This window comes from Helianthus annuus, chromosome 7 (genome assembly GCF_002127325.2).
Source record: "Helianthus annuus cultivar XRQ/B chromosome 7, HanXRQr2.0-SUNRISE, whole genome shotgun sequence".
NCBI lineage: Eukaryota > Viridiplantae > Streptophyta > Magnoliopsida > Asterales > Asteraceae > Helianthus > Helianthus annuus.
Genome location: NC_035439.2, coordinates 27936423 through 27954245, shown reverse-complemented (window position 1 = coordinate 27954245; position 17823 = coordinate 27936423). Strand labels below are relative to the sequence as shown.

At 35.7% G+C, this 17823-nt stretch overlaps 3 long non-coding RNA genes across 3 annotated transcripts; all 3 read right to left on the bottom strand.

Moving 5' to 3' along the window:
* Positions 1-7044: 7044 nt before the first annotated feature.
* Positions 7045-9363, bottom strand: LOC118480353. The gene is made up of 3 exons (XR_004862069.1): positions 9178-9363; positions 7949-8000; positions 7045-7142 (listed from the first exon to the last, which is right to left on the bottom strand). It is a non-coding gene; the product is annotated as an uncharacterized LOC118480353 (long non-coding RNA).
* Positions 9364-9528: 165 nt separating this feature from the next.
* Positions 9529-11855, bottom strand: LOC118480352. The gene is made up of 3 exons (XR_004862068.1): positions 11670-11855; positions 10439-10490; positions 9529-9630 (listed from the first exon to the last, which is right to left on the bottom strand). It is a non-coding gene; the product is annotated as an uncharacterized LOC118480352 (long non-coding RNA).
* Positions 11856-12020: 165 nt separating this feature from the next.
* LOC118480351 lies at positions 12021-14364 on the bottom strand. The gene is made up of 3 exons (XR_004862067.1): positions 14162-14364; positions 12930-12981; positions 12021-12122 (listed from the first exon to the last, which is right to left on the bottom strand). It is a non-coding gene; the product is annotated as an uncharacterized LOC118480351 (long non-coding RNA).
* Between the last annotated feature and the right edge of the window lie 3459 nt (positions 14365-17823).

Here is a 17823-nt window from a genome sequence, read left to right as displayed (position 1 = left end):
TTGTAATAGCTGTAAAATCAATATACAAGGCAATATTTAGTAGAACAAGCTGTTTTCCGTGTCCGTTTCTTGTTTTCCGCACCTGAAACGGATTAGAACACCTTCGATTGACTCGTTCGGGTCAGCACGCGATCCTACAAGTGGTATCAGAGCTCAGGACGAGGAGTTCTTGCCAAAACAACATCATTTTCTGTCTTCTACACCTTCTTTTATCTGTTCAGGAAGATTTCACGGTCAGAATCGGACCAAATTTTCACAGACTGTTTGAAATTGGACATAGACAAACCCTTGAAAGTTTCACGTCAAAATTCAACCTAAAATAGCAAAAATGGACTCGTGAAGTAATTTTGCTCGTAAACACATAGTCTAATTTCGCTCAAGGGTGCCTAATTTCGCTCAAGGGTGTCTGATTTCGCTCAAGGGTGTCTGATTTCGCTCGAAGATGTCTGATTTCGCTTGAAGATGTCTGGTTTTGCTTGAGTGGTTTACCTGATTTCGCTCCAGACTCAAAATTTGGGATTTCGCTCCTGAATCAAACATCTAATTTCGCTCCAACTTGTAATTTCGCCCGAAATTGTCTGGTTTTGATGTAGGATCGTGTTTTGACCCGAATGAGTCTATCAGAGGAGTTTTGATCAGATACTGGTGCGGAAAACAAGTACCTGACGTAGAAACAGCTAGATATTCTCTTAAATCACTTTGTTGATTGATATAACAGCCTTTACAATCAATTCTCACACCGGAAGCACCTCGGTATGGAAAATCAGAACCTTACAAATAATATCCGCTTATGGGTATTTATACTATTGGTAGGTTCCCATATTCGTACATGTCCAAATAAGCGAACCTAACAGGTTCCCATATTTGTACATGTCCAAATAAGCGAACCTAACAGGTTCCCATATTCGTACATGTCACATAAGCGAACCTACTAGCTAAAACACATATACTCTCCAGTTTTCTCGTAAAACATGCCCTAATCTATACAATACAATGTATAACATGATCCAAGACGAAATCAACAGATGTAGTGCACCAACATTTGAAATACGTATTACAAAATCATGGCCAAAGAGTTTTACAATGCTTTCGCAACACCGGTTGCACCTGTCACTGCTGCTGAGACTGTATACAGTGAGAATGAGACGCGTACTCATCAGAAACCACCAAAGTTGATGTATATTGAGGATTTTCATGGATGGAAAAACCGGTTTGAGAATTAGGTTCAAGCTTACAGATTCGATGCTTGGTGTTCTCTGTTAAAAGACTATGAGAGGCCAAAGAATGAACGCGGTTTGGAAAAGGGTTTTAATGATTTTATAGAAGCTGACAAGCTGAAATACACAAGTGAGAAAATGATGATCAACATTCTTCAGCAAGCTGTTAAAGAAGATATTTTTGTGTTATTTCAACATAACGGAACAGCTAGATCGATCTGGGAGGCTTTGATTCAGAAATTCAGAGGGAGTGCTGATATGATCAAAAACAAAAAGGCATTATTGAAGAAATCGTTTGACATGTTTACTGCATTTGAGCATGAAACCACGAAGCAGACCATAGATAAATACTGTCATCTGGTTCTAGAAATGGGAAGATTGGATATTCAGAAAGATGATGATGAGTGGGTTCATAAGTTAGCAGAAGCTTTACCGCAACAGAAATGGGGAACTTATCTGATGATTGTGAAACTCATGAGGAAGATTGAGAGTATAAACTTGGCACAGTTTATCCAGAAGATTGAAGAACAGGAGCTTGATATTCAAAAGACAGCTATCATGACGAATCCAAATGCAAAACAAGATGTCAGTCTGTATTATCGTGGGAATAAGTTTGAAGCCACTCCCAGTCAAAGTCCAAAGATTAGTACTGCATTCAGTGCTGATGGTTCTGCAAGTCTAAATGCAAGTACTACAACTCAAAGTAGTGGATATACTTCATCATTCTCAAGCTTTGATCCAAACAGCAATACACCTAGTCCTCAAAAGCAAAATCCTACTAATCTGTAGTGCAATGTCACTTTAACTATTCAGAATGGTCAAAATCTATCTCCTGAAGTGGCTAAGCAACACATGGCATCTCTTGTAGCCATGTTAGAGTCTTATGAAAGTTTGATTGCTGGAAAAATTGGTAATCCAATGCTCACAAAAGAAGATTACGACCAAATCGATGCAGAAGAGCTTGAGCTGATGGATGTGAAGTGGTGTTTAGCTAGTGCCTGTAGGAGAGCTGAAAAATTTCAACAGATTACTGGCAGAGACGAGTTTCGAGGAATGGCTACCTCTCCACTTGGTTTTGACAAGTCAAAGGTTACCTGTTTTCGATGTAAAGGAAAAGGTCACTTTAAACGGGAGTGTAAAAATCAAGAATCAACGGGGGGTCAAGAGAAAAGCAATTATTATCAAAAGTCTATTTTTCATCAGATCCGTCAACAACCTCATGGGAAAATGATTGAAGAAGCTAATAGGAAAGCGTATTTTGGGATAATAGATCAAAGTGATGAGGTTGTTGCACAGGGGTTTAGCTTGGACAAGTATATACCTAGTGGAACTAAACCTGATGTGGCACTTGTCACCAGAATTCTGGATCAAAATGAGGATTGTCAGAAAGAATTCCGATATTTCCAGATCTTGGAAGTGATGTTGATACGGATGATGAAGAAGAATATCTTAATAAATGTAGAAAAAGTATTGATCCTGACAGCTTTAATTTTTTCTATGCAGATAAAGTTGAGATGCTGAATCAGAAAAAGATTGCTTGATTGCAGAGAGAGCTAAAAGCAGCAAAGCTACTCGCTGATGAAAAAGAGAAGACTGAAGCTGTAGAAACTAAAGTTGAAGCAATCACTGAGAATGTAATAGAGAAGATTGTTGAGATAGAGAAAGTAGTGGAGAAAATTGTCGAAGTCGAAAAACTAGTGGAAGTTGAGAAAATTGTTGAAAAGATTGTCGAAATAGAGAAGATTGTTGAAGTCGAAAAGATTGTTGAAGTTGAAAAGATAGTTGAAAAGGTAGTTGAAGTCACGAAGCCTTGTGAGAAATGTTCAGAGTCATGCAAAGTTTGTGAAGAAAAAGATATAAAGATTGCTGATTTAGAGAAGATTAAGGAAGATTTACTGTCTGATGTGAAGTACGTGAAAGAGTCACACGATGTACTGAACAGGACAGTTGATGGGTTGAAAAGAACAAATGCAGAAATTGAGAAAGCAAACGATAAAATGAGTGCAACTTTGATGACAAAGCAAAGTGTCATTAATGATTACATCGAAGATTGTCCTAAGCTGAAGAAGGAGCTGGAACTTGAGAAAATTGAGAGTGAAAGGATTAACCGATTACTTTTGAGTTATACTACATGTGATTATTTGATTGATCGAGTTTATCCTACTGTTGCAGGTCTTGAAGCTTTCAAGAAGAAAGAAAAAGAAGAGGATACTGGGAAGACAAAAGGTGTCAAGTATAATAGATGTCCGCCTCCTATCTTTGAGAGTTATTCCCCCAGGAAACCAAACGAGGAACAAGTAGACAAGGCTCTAAACATCAAATTGAAGTCTGAAATCACTTGTGAATTACCAGACAATATTGATGTCACATTCACAGCGTCTGACACTGATCATGAGTCTAAGTTAATTAAGAAAGTTGTCGATCAGGTGTTAGATATGGATGACGGGTCAAAGTCAGAGTCTATGTCAGATAGTTCGAGTTCGTCTAAGAAGAGTCCGAGTTCACCGGTTAAGAGGGTTTACAATAAAGAATTCATGTTATCAAAATCGAATTTGAATGACGGATCAGTCAAAGTAGCATATACGTTGAATGATTCAGACAAATTATATTCTGATGAGGAATTCCCAATAAGAAGTGTTAAAACTGAAATGATCAAAAAGGTTTTCAAATCAACAGAAATGAATATTTCTGAAATAAAAGATTTAAATCTTTCTGCAAAACCTAAATCTTACGCTTCAAGAATTCAACAAAGAGTAAACAAGAAAATGGGTTACGGTTGTGGTTATAATTTCCAAAAGAAACCAAACCATAATGGTAATCTCAAAAAGAAAGGTCTTGGTTTTAGTTCATCAAAAAATTATAAAAATCAGAAAATTTTAAACCAAAAACAAAATTTGTTTCAGGAGGAAGCTCAGAGGATGAACAGAAGAAACCATTCTGGAAGCAGTCAAATCAAGAGTTTCTTGCTGAAGTAAAGAAGAATGTGAGAAAGTTTGCTGAAAGAGTTGACAGAAGAACCTGTTTCAAATGTCAAGAAATTGGTCACATAGCTTGGAATTGTCCAAAGACCAATTACCAAAAACAGGGAGTTTTTTCTAACTCCAATTTGGAGAAGATTTGGGTTGATAGAAAAGAACAATTGGTGAAAAATGGTAATTTGTTTAAAAATTCAAGTTCTAAAAAAGGTGAAAGTTCAAAACATTTTTACAAAAGAAAAGGTGATTTGAACAAACAAAAGTGGGTTATGAAAACAGAAAGTAGTTCTGACAATGAATCTGATTCCATAAAATCAGAGGAGTCATCGGTTGAGAAAAAGGATGTGGTTTCCGTTCCAGAAGTGAACAATGAGAACTTTCCTCCATTGTCAAAGGAAAATTTAATGAAGAAAGTGGGAAAAGTTGAGATCTCAAATCAATTCTTCGCAGATAAGGGATAATTTGATGTTGAGAAAGCTTTCAAAGGGAAAGTCAAGCATATTTTCGGGAAGATGGTTGATAAGAAGGTTAAGGGTGCTAAAGAGTTTTATAAATCAAAGTGTTGGTGGGACAGATGTGTTCCAAAATCACCCAAGGCTGGTCAGGCTTGGGTGGATGTTATGTTTGATTAAACACAGGACTTTGCCGGAGATCCCAAGATTGTAATCGTTGATCAGGAATCGGCATCTTTCATATTTAAAGAGGTTGTATGAAAGTTTTTGATAGTGTTAAAATTTTACAGGTTGAAGGACTACGCCAGAGCTTCCAGGTTGGTAAGTGCGAAGCAGGAATCGGCACTCTGATTGGTAAAATGTTTGTGTAGATGTGATATTCCTACAGTTGGTAGTTTGTTTTCTTCAAGTGGTACAGGGGTTGCTTAATTGCATATGGTAAATCAGGGATATTAAGTTGTACTTGATTTAATATACATGATTACAAATGAACAAGATGATGAACCACATCCCCGTATTGAACAAGTGGTAAAAACAAATTCATTTTCCGGAAAAAATCATTTTGATTAAAACAAACTTAAGTGTTTTGAAATCTAAATGAGAAAATGGTTTGTTGAAAGGGGGAGTTCTGATTGTTTATGCCTAGTGGATGGTGAATTGATGCGATTCGATGTTGGTTGTCAAGTTTCTGTATAGTTTGTTTTTCATGATTGTTTTGAAGTGGGTCAAGAGTTTAGTTTGTTTTCAATTTTTCTTTAATATGTTTGCATTTTAGGGGGAGTAAATATTTCACAGAAAATCCAAAAACATTAAAAATTTGAAAAAGCCAAAAACATGATAAAATGAAAAATGAGTTTTGTTATATAAAAGAGGAAATGATAGTACATCAGTGGACGATCACGGCATGCTAAAGAATTGGAGAGTTAAAATAGTGATAAACGGTCTCACTGATGATGTGTCAGTAGGTTTTTGCACATTTAATAGACTGTGACGAGATATAAACATAAATTTCAAACTTGCTTAATTCGTGGGTAACATCTCTCGGATATATGGGTAACCCCCGAAATCTTGTTTGAAAGGTCCCTCTTTCTGAGATAGTAGGTCTTTATGCTAAGTGATATCTGGGGTATTATCCCGGGACTTCTGCTGTATGGAAGTACTGACCTAGTCCCCGAATAATACTTTCTGCAAATGCTTGAAAAAGCACCGCCCTCAGCAAATCGATGAAACAATAAAATTGATAGTCATTGCTGTTGTAAAAAAGATCCTCTAAAGGGGACCCACCAAAAGTCGAGCCGTCATCTCTCTGCTGAACGGAAGTTCTGACCTGAGCTCTTACGGTTTCGCACCTAACCCCTTACAGATATCATCTAGGTATACTCACCTGTAAGACTGAATATTGGGATCTGGATACGGGAGTATATTCTGAGTTGGGACACGTGAATAAGTTTAAGTGTTTAAGACATTAATCTCGTATCTCGAAATAGTTGAACTTTGTGTGAAAATTTAAGTGGATCAGTATACTGACAATCTAAGTGAATCGTTTAAAACTTAAAATGTTTAAAGCTTAACGATGTTGTTGATTTGTCTCATAAACTGATATGATCCTCTTACACAAACTCGAAAAAATATTGTATGTAAATATTTCTTTACTGCATTTCATTTCGATTATTTCACAAAATTTCAAAAAGATTTTCAGTGTGTTTTAGCATAAAATTTTGAAAAATCCAAAAGATTTTCGACAACTGATATTGAAGAGCTGATTTTCAAAATTCCGAGTACTAAACATGATGAACAGGTTTGGGAGAATTTGATTGAAAAGTTTTTAGGTAAAAAGAAATTTGTTAAATGATCACTGTTAATATCTGATTGTATATTGATTGTAGAGGAGTCAGTGTTGGTGCATGCAATTTGATAATTTGTTAAATATCTTATTCTTGTGAATCTTATGTTTTGGGTAGAGAATGTGCAGGATTTCCTGAGCTGGATGAGAGCCAGGTTCCAATACCTGAGGATTATGTAAAGCCAGGTTGCCATTCTGATGCTGTAAAAGTCAGACTTTGATCCCAGCATATTTTGGGGGGGAGTCTGTTAGAGAAAGAATTTGAAGACGCAAGAGATAGATAGAGATTCTGGAGGCCCGAAGACTGATCAAGACTGAAGATGCGAAGACTCGACACTTAAGACTCGTCAACATCTGAGGGGGAGTCTGTTAGTGCATACATCTGTCGACTTCGTCTTGTATCGAGTCTTAGACTTAGTGTCACACCCCGACCACGTAAAACGACAAATCGTGGCGGAAACGCCGGGGAGTGTTGTAACAGAATTATTGTTTCAAACCATGGATACGAAGAGTTTCATTTCATTAAATATTAAACATTGTCTTAAGTTAAACAAGCAAATCAAACATTGACTAATGTCATTATTAAATCACTAAGGCCTCGTCCGGTCCTAAGTGAGCATGCTTCCTATTCGTAATCAACACTAAGCAACTTCACCTGAAACACATGTAAAAACAAAGTCAGCAAAGAAATGCTGGCGAGTACATAGGTTTTGCGTGAGTGTCAGATTCATGGCTCGTTTGCATGTCGAAATAACTCGTATAACTTCGTTAATCGACATTAGAAATCTTGTTTTTGTAAAATATTTGTATCGTAAAATGAATAACCGAATCAAAATAGTTTGGTTATAATTTGTAAACCTCGAGACCATGAATCTTTACCCAAAACATTTGCTTTTCGTAAACCAAATCGTAAATCATATTCGTAATAAAATTCGTATAGTTTATATCGTTTCGAAAACCTCGTTTGTGTGACATCCCTTCCAATCGTTTACCCAGATCGTTTAATTAGTTAAACATCTCTTTAGTCGTTTAAATCATTCTCGTTTTAGATTGTGAAAACTACTTTTGGTCGCCTCGTTAACAACATTCAAACGTTTGTGACTCGTTCATCGTTCCACTTGTTCTCGTATTAATAAACCACCAAAGGGTAAGTTAACAATCATCAGATTCGGTCGTTACCCACCTAACCCACACATAACCATGGGTCCAGTCTGATAACGGGATTTGTCGGATCCTATGGTACCATAACCTAATACTGGTCGGTTTGGCCGAAATTAATGAATGTCATTTGTTATGTAATTACAACCAACAATCTCGTTCACATTATCGAAATCGTTATTAGTTTGATATAAACCATCTTACTCGTTGTGAAACTATCGTTAAAACATCGAAATCGTTTTGATACATATGAATCACCCTAAAACAATTGAAAACAGTAAAATAGGGGAACTATGTACTCACCTTTGGGTGCGTTTTTATATGCTAACACAATCCCTCAAATTATTTATTTGTCCTAAGTTAAATAAGAATGATTTAATAAACAAAATTCATAATAATGATGAAGTTTCTCTGATACTTAGAATTTTCACATAACTTTGAGATTCCCCGAAAAGTTATTATTTTTGATTATTTTGGTATATTCGCGTATATGTACTCAAGCGTAAAACAAATAATCTTGTCAAGTATTATCATGTCATCATACACATATTATAAAACACATAGCACATTGTAACACATAAAATTTACTCATGACCAACCCATTATAGTTATGTCGAAAAACACTTATTTTAGCGTTTCGGTAACATTTTTGAGCGTCGGAAGTCACGTATGACTAACCGAACACTAAGTAAACTTAATATAAGTTAAAATACTTGTTTTATACCAAAAATATCAGTTTGGTTACTGATCTAAAAAAGTTTTGTAAAAGTCCTCCGAAAAGGCGATTTTTAACCGTTTTACCGCATAGTTTTGCATCAAACATTACCCGAACCATCCCAAATCGAAACGACTTGAAATTTTAACATAACCCATGTTATTTATTGAATAAAATAATGGTTATACTCATGATAGTGCAGGTCTTAAGTAAAGCACATAAATCATGTAAATTTCACATATTTTACCACTTTTTAAGCTATATGTACAACACGCAAAGCTATCAAACTTATGTCAAAGTTTCATGCCATTATAATACACTAAATAATGTCATTTTTAGTGTTTATAACCTGATCTAAAACATTTTTGCCATACAACCCCTTTTTACCATTTCTTGAGCTTTAAATCGAAATGTATCTTCATGTACAAGTGCCTAAAGCATACTAACATAGCATCAACATTTTATGTTGATCTAAATGCATCAAATATGTGTTGTTTTTAGGTTTATTTGCTGAAGTAATTTAAATTTAACATATCATACATAAATCACCAAATACTTGCATTTTTTTCCATCATTCAAGAACATGAAACACTTAAACAAGTACTTTATCAAAATAAAGCTCAAAACTCAAACTCATATACACACATATATATGTACGGTTATATACATATGTATACACACCATCATTTTTTTATTTGTTTCATGACCCATTTCTTTTAGATTTCAAGTTTAGTGAAAATCCCAAGATTCAAGAGAAACTTCAAATCATCAAGAACAACTATGAACCAAAGGTATGATTTAAATATAAGTGTTATACCTTCAAGATTCAAGTAAGTTATGGGATGATAGGAAGCTTGTATTCACTTGACAACACCTTGGGAACAACCTTAGATCTTCACACTATCTTGAAGTTTACTAGAAAGGATGTTGAATCTTCAAGAACAAGACTTGAAGATATGAAGAAGATTAAGATAGAGAGAGGGAGAGATGGAGTGTAGTGTTGAGTGTGGAATGATGGAGTTATGCACTCTTCTGTCACACCCCGACCACGTAAAACGACAAATCGTGGCGGAAACGCCGGGGAGTGTTGTAACAGAATTATTGTTTCAAACCATGGATACGAAGAGTTTCATTTCATTAAATATTAAACATTGTCTTAAGTTAAAAAAGCAAATCAAACATAGACTAATGTCATTATTAAATCACTAAGGCCTCGTCCGGTCCTAAGTGAGCATGCTTCCTATTCGTAATCAACACTAAGCAACTTCACCTGAAACATATGTAAAAACAAAGTCAGCAAAGAAATGCTGGCGAGTACATAGGTTTTGCGTGAGTGTCAGATTCATGGCTCGTTTGCATGTCGAAATAACTCGTATAACTTCGTTAATCGACATTAGAAATCTTGTTTTTTTTGTTAAATATTTGTATCGTAAAATGAATAACCGAATCAAAATAGTTTGGTTATAATTTGTATACCTTGAGACCATGAATCTTTACCCAAAACATTTGCTTTTCGTAAACCAAATCGTAAATCATTTTCGTAATAAAATTCGTATAGTTTATATCGTTTCGAAAACCTCGTTTGTGTGACATCGCTTCTAATCGTTTACCCAGATCGTTTAATTAGTTAAACATCTCTTTAGTCGTTTAAATCTTTCTCGTTTTAGATTGTGAAACTACTTTTGGTCGTCTCGTTAACAACATTCAAACCTTTGTGACTCGTTCATCGTTCCACTTGTTCTCGTATTAACAAACCACCAAAGGGTAAGTTAACAATCATCAGATTCGGTCGTTACCCACCTAACCCACACATAACCATGGGTCCAGTCTGATAACGGGATTTGTCGGATCCTATGGTACCATAACCTAATACTGGTCGGTTTGGCTGAAATTAATGAATGTCATTTGTTATGTAATTACAACCAACAAGCTCGTTCACATTATCGAAATCGTTATTAGTTTAATATAAACCATCTTACTCGTTGTGAAACCATCGTTAAAACATCGAAATCATTTTGATACATATGAATCACCCCAAAACAATTGAAAACAGTAAAATAGGGGAACTATGTACTCACCTTTGGGTGCGTTTTTATATGCTAACACAATCCCTCAAATTATTTATTTGTCCTAAATTAAATAAGAATGGTTTAATAAACAAAATTCATAAAAATGACGAAGTTTCTCCGATACTTAGAATTTTCACATAACTTTGAGATTCCTTGAAAAGTTATTATTTTTGATTATTTTGGTATATTCGCGTATATGTACTCAAGCGTAAAACAAATAATCTTGTCAAGTATTATCGTGTCATCATACACATATTATAAAACACATAGCACATTGTAACACATAAAATTTACTCATGACCAACCCATTATAGTTATGTCGAAAAACACTTATTTTAGCGTTTCGGTAACATTTTTGAGCGTCGGAAGTCACGTATGACTAACCGAACACTAAGTAAACTTAATATAAGTTAAAATACTTGTTTTTATACCAAAAATATCAGTTTGGTTACTGATCTAAAAAAGTTTTGTAAAAGTCCTCCGAAAAGGCGATTTTTAACCGTTTTACCGCATAGTTTTGCATCAAACATTACCCGAACCATCCCAAATCGAAACGACTTGAAATTTTAACATAACCCATGTTATTTATTGAATAAAATAATGGTTATACTCATGATAGTGCAGGTCTTAAGTAAAGCACATAAATCATGTAAATTTCACATATTTTACCACTTTTTAAGCTATATGTACAACACGCAAAGCTATCAAACTTATGTCAAAGTTTCATGCCATTATAATACACTAAATAATGTCATTTTTAGTGTTTATAACCTGATCTAAAACATTTTTGCCATACAACCCCTTTTTACCATTTCTTGAGCTTTAAATCGAAATGTATCTTCATGTACAAGTGCCTAAAGCATACTAACATAGCATCAACATTTTATGTTGATCTAAATGCATCAAATATGTGTTGTTTTTAGGTTTATTTGCTGAAGTAATTTAAATTTAACATATCATACATAAATCACCAAATACTTGCATTTTTTTCCATCATTCAAGAACATGAAACACTTAAACAAGTACTTTATCAAAATAAAGCTCAAAACTCAAACTCATATACACACATATATATGTACGGTTATATACATATGTATACACACCATAATTTTTTTTATTTGTTTCATGACCCATTTCTTTTAGATTTCAAGTTTAGTGAAAATCCCAAGATTCAAGAGAAACTTCAAATCATCAAGAACAACTATGAACCAAAGGTATGATTTAAATATAAGTGTTATACCTTCAAGATTCAAGTAAGTTATGGGATGATAGGAAGCTTGTATTCACTTGACAACACCTTGGGAACAACCTTAGATCTTCACACTATCTTGAAGTTTACTAGAAAGGATGTTGAATCTTCAAGAACAAGACTTGAAGATATGAAGAAGATTAAGATAGAGAGAGGGAGAGATGGAGTGTAGTGTTGAGTGTGGAATGATGGAGTTATGCACTCTTCTGTCACACCCCGACCACGTAAAACGACAAATCGTGGCGGAAACGCCGGGGAGTGTTGTAACAGAATTATTGTTTCAAACCATGGATACGAAGAGTTTCATTTCATTAAATATTAAACATTGTCTTAAGTTAAAAAAGCAAATCAAACATAGACTAATGTCATTATTAAATCACTAAGGCCTCGTCCGGTCCTAAGTGAGCATGCTTCCTATTCGTAATCAACACTAAGCAACTTCACCTGAAACATATGTAAAAACAAAGTCAGCAAAGAAATGCTGGCGAGTACATAGGTTTTGCGTGAGTGTCAGATTCATGGCTCGTTTGCATGTCGAAATAACTCGTATAACTTCGTTAATCGACATTAGAAATCTTGTTTTTTTGTTAAATATTTGTATCGTAAAATGAATAACCGAATCAAAATAGTTTGGTTATAATTTGTAAACCTTGAGACCATGAATCTTTACCCAAAACATTTGCTTTTCGTAAACCAAATCGTAAATCATTTTCGTAATAAAATTCGTATAGTTTATATCGTTTCGAAAACCTCGTTTGTGTGACATCGCTTCCAATCGTTTACCCAGATCGTTTAATTAGTTAAACATCTCTTTAGTCGTTTAAATCTTTCTCGTTTTAGATTGTGAAACTACTTTTGGTCGTCTCGTTAACAACATTCAAACCTTTGTGACTCGTTCATCGTTCCACTTGTTCTCGTATTAACAAACCACCAAAGGGTAAGTTAACAATCATCAGATTCGGTCGTTACCCACCTAACCCACACATAACCATGGGTCCAGTCTGATAACGGGATTTGTCGGATCCTATGGTACCATAACCTAATACTGGTCGGTTTGGCTGAAATTAATGAATGTCATTTGTTATGTAATTACAACCAACAAGCTCGTTCACATTATCGAAATCGTTATTAGTTTAATATAAACCATCTTACTCGTTGTGAAACCATCGTTAAAACATCGAAATCATTTTGATACATATGAATCACCCCAAAACAATTGAAAACAGTAAAATAGGGGAACTATGTACTCACCTTTGGGTGCGTTTTTATATGCTAACACAATCCCTCAAATTATTTATTTGTCCTAAATTAAATAAGAATGGTTTAATAAACAAAATTCATAAAAATGACGAAGTTTCTCCGATACTTAGAATTTTCACATAACTTTGAGATTCCTTGAAAAGTTATTATTTTTGATTATTTTGGTATATTCGCGTATATGTACTCAAGCGTAAAACAAATAATCTTGTCAAGTATTATCATGTCATCATACACATATTATAAAACACATAGCACATTGTAACACATAAAATTTACTCATGACCAACCCATTATAGTTATGTCGAAAAACACTTATTTTAGCGTTTCGGTAACATTTTTGAGCATCGGAAGTCACGTATGACTAACCGAACACTAAGTAAACTTAATATAAGTTAAAATACTTGTTTTTATACCAAAAATATCAGTTTGGTTACTGATCTAAAAAAGTTTTGTAAAAGTCCTCCGAAAAGGCGATTTTTAACCGTTTTACCGCATAGTTTTGCATCAAACATTACCCGAACCATCCCAAATCGAAACGACTTGAAATTTTAACATAACCCATGTTATTTATTGAATAAAATAATGGTTATACTCATGATAGTGCAGGTCTTAAGTAAAGCACATAAATCATGTAAATTTCACATATTTTACCACTTTTTAAGCTATATGTACAACACGCAAAGCTATCAAACTTATGTCAAAGTTTCATGCCATTATAATACACTAAATAATGTCATTTTTAGTGTTTATAACCTGATCTAAAACATTTTTGCCATACAACCCCTTTTTACCATTTCTTGAGCTTTAAATCGAAATGTATCTTCATGTACAAGTGCCTAAAGCATACTAACATAGCATCAACATTTTATGTTGATCTAAATGCATCAAATATGTGTTGTTTTTAGGTTTATTTGCTGAAGTAATTTAAATTTAACATATCATACATAAATCACCAAATACTTGCATTTTTTTCCATCATTCAAGAACATGAAACACTTAAACAAGTACTTTATCAAAATAAAGCTCAAAACTCAAACTCATATACACACATATATATGTATGGTTATATACATATGTATACACACCATCATTTTTTTTTATTTGTTTCATGACCCATTTCTTTTAGATTTCAAGTTTAGTGAAAATCCCAAGACTCAAGAGAAACTTCAAATCATCAAGAACAACTATGAACCAAAGGTATGATTTAAATATAAGTGTTATACCTTCAAGATTCAAGTAAGTTATGGGATGATAGGAAGCTTGTATTCACTTGACAACACCTTGGGAACAACCTTAGATCTTCACACTATCTTGAAGTTTACTAGAAAGGATGTTGAATCTTCAAGAACAAGACTTGAAGATATGAAGAAGATTAAGATAGAGAGAGGGAGAGATGGAGTGTAGTGTTGAGTGTGGAATGATGGAGTTATGGTATGGTGGTATTTATAGACCTTCCATATAGCATATTCCTAGCATATTCCTAGCATATTCCTAGCATATTCCTGGCATATTCCTGGCATATTCCTGGCATATTCCTGGCATATTCCTGGTATATTCCTAGCATATTCCTGGCATATTCCTGGCATATTCCTGGCATATTCCTGGCATATTCCTGGCATATTCCTGGTATATTCCTAGCATATTCCTTGCATATTCCTGGCATATTCCTGGCATATTCCTGGTATATTCCTAGCATATTCCTGGCATATTCCTGGTATATTCCTAGCATATTCCTGGCATATTCCTGGCATATTCCTGGCATATTCCTGGCATATTCCTGGTATATTCCTAGGTTTGCTGCGTTGCCTGTGTTTTGCAGTATAAGCACTGTGTCGCGTAGGAACACACGGTACGCGCTTAAACTTGAAAAATAAAGTTTTTAAGCGTTTTAATTTATTTTTCAACACGAACCTGATTAAAATAAGATTTTAATCATAATAGAATATTTGTGGGATTTAAATATTATCCGGGCGGTCACCAACGTTCGTTTCGCAGTTTTGTCGTAATTAGTTCTTTAGTTCAAATAAACATGTTTTCGCCATACCGAATCCTTCGAAACTTATTTCTAAGTTATGTAAGGGATATTTAGGGTATGTTTGGCTTACGTCACAGTTCCGGAGTGTATGTTGCTTTAAACTGATTGCGTTTAAGCACCAGTTTGCGTATAACCTTCTAGAAAGTAATTTAAAGCTTGAAATTAGTATCGAATCAAGTTGTAAAATTAATAAACACAATTGCACATATAGTAACACCGAAAAAAAAACACATAATAACACCAAAGCATATTGTTTTATTGATAACGGACATTGTTTTACATAATACGATGATTATATATCACAGTTGTCACACTTAGAATGTTAGATCAGGGCACGTTGTACGAAAAAATAGGAGAATGTGTGTGTATTAGAAGCTGATTTCGCTCCTAGGTGCACAGCTGGTGATTTCGCCCGAAATCATCTTGTAATTTCGCTCCTGGTGTCTTGTGCCATTTCAGGCGAAATCAGCATACATGCTGATTTTGCTCCAACTGGTTTGTATGTCATTAGGGGCAAAACCCCTACCCCTATAAATAGATGCTGAGCGAAATCAGTAGTAGAGATCTTGTTTCCGGTACCAAACTGCTGCCGAAGTGCCGTTTGACTTGTAATAGCTGTAAAATCAATATACAAGGCAATATTTAGTAGAACAAGCTGTTTTCCATGTCCGTTTCTTGTTTTCTGCACCTGAAACGGATTAGAACACCTCCGATTGACTCTTTCGGGTCAGCACGCGATCCTACAATTTAGATCGGATGGCAGATCGATCGAGTGGCCCTCCAATCAGATGGTCATCCGATCGGATTGCCATTCAGCCAATCCCTTCCTTTCCACTTCCCCGCCTTTGGTTCATTTTGCGAGTTAGATTTAGCGTTGCGTTGCGTATTATTGTATAATTGTATCACATAACTAAATTATATCATTAACACAAAGTTTCCAAGTTTCCAAGTTTCCAAGTTTCCGCCAATGACAAGTCTCCAGTCTCTCGTTCAACCAAGTCTCAAGTTTCACAAGTCTCAGGAGTCATGCACCAAAGTATCAAGAATATAGCTTCCAAATATCAAGTATCAAGAATCAAGTCTCACGAATCAAGTATCAAGAATCTAGAATAATAGCATAAAGTATCATAGCTTAAACAATCAAGTCTCATAGAATTAAGATTCACCAAATTTTAAGATTCAAGTATCACAAGTATCCAAAGCGTCAAGACTCACATAGTTCAGGGACTAAAACTGACCATAGCTAAAAGTTTAGGGACACAGGCGTCACAGTCTCCCCTCCTTTAGGAGATTTCGTCCCCGAAATCTAAGAGGATGACTGCTCGAAGAGCTATGGATACTTGGTCTTCATTTCACTCTCGAGCTCCCAAGTGAATTCAGCGCCACGCTTTTCTTCCCATCGGACCTTGACGATGGAAATTTTGCTGCGCCTCAATCGCTTGGCGCCTCGATCCATGATTTCGACTTGTTTCTCCACGAAGTGTAAAGCTTCATTTATTTGCAAGTCTTCGAGGGGAACCTGCAGTTCCTCGTCGGCTAGGCATTTACGTAGATTAGATACGTGGAACACTGGATGCACATTGTTTAGTTCTTGTGGTAGGTCGAGTCTGTACGCCACCTTACCAATCCTTTCGAGTATCTTGAAAGGACCCACATAGCGAGGAGCGAGCTTTCCCTTCTTACCAAAATGAACTACTCCCTTCCAGGGAGATACCTTGAGCAGAACTCGATCACCAACATCAAATTCCAGAGGCTTGCGCCTTTTATCCGCATAGCTCTTTTTCCTGCTCCTAGTCTTGATCAAGTTATCACATATCTGAAGAATCTTATCCGTTGTCTCTTGAATGATTTCAAGGCCAGTAAGTTGCATTTCACCAACCTCATGCCAGCTGAGAGGAGATCGGCACTTGCAACCATACAAAGCTTCGAAAGGAGCCATCTGAATACTGGAATGATAGCTGTTGTTGTACGAGAACTCAATCAATGGTAAATGTACATCCCAATTACCACCAAAGTCGATGACACAAGAACGTAGCATATCCTCTAGGGTTTGAATAGTACGCTCGGTCTGTCCATCCGTTTGAGGATGAAAGGCTGTGCTAAGATTCAAATGAGAACCCATAGCGGATTGAAAGGTTTGCCAAAGACGTGAAGTAAAACGACCATCACGGTCATAGATTATGTCGAGAGGTATACCATGACGGCATATAATCTCATCGGTATAGATTCGAGCAAGTTTCTCCACTTTATAATCTTCACGAATAAGAAGAAAGTGAGCGGATTTGGTCAAACGGTCAATGATCACCCAAATGCTATCATAACCAGTAGGTGTACGGGGTAGTTTGGTAATAAAGTCCATAGCGATGCTATCCTATTTCCAAACGGGAATTTTGGGTTGTTCTAGGAGTCCTGAAGGACGCTGATGTTCAGCCTTAACCTTAGTACAAGTAAGGCATTTTGAGACGTAAGCAACAATGTCCTTCTTCATACCAGGCCACCAATAAGTCATACGCAGATCATGGTACATCTTATCAGCACCTGGATGAATAGAGTAACGGGACTTGTGAGCCTCATTCATAATGAGCTCACGGAGATTGTCGCGATCTGGCACCCAGAAGCGATTCAGATAGTATTGAAGTCCATCAGACTTAGTTTCGAGTTGATCCACAGTAGCACCACGTATTTCAACAAATAGACTACCTTCATTAGCTGACGAATACTGAGCTTCACGAATACACGCATGGAGATCACTAGAGATAGGATAACAACGAATAATATTAACATGAGCCTTATGACTAAGAGAATCGGCCACGACATTCGCCTTGCCAGGATGATAGCGAATCTCGCAGT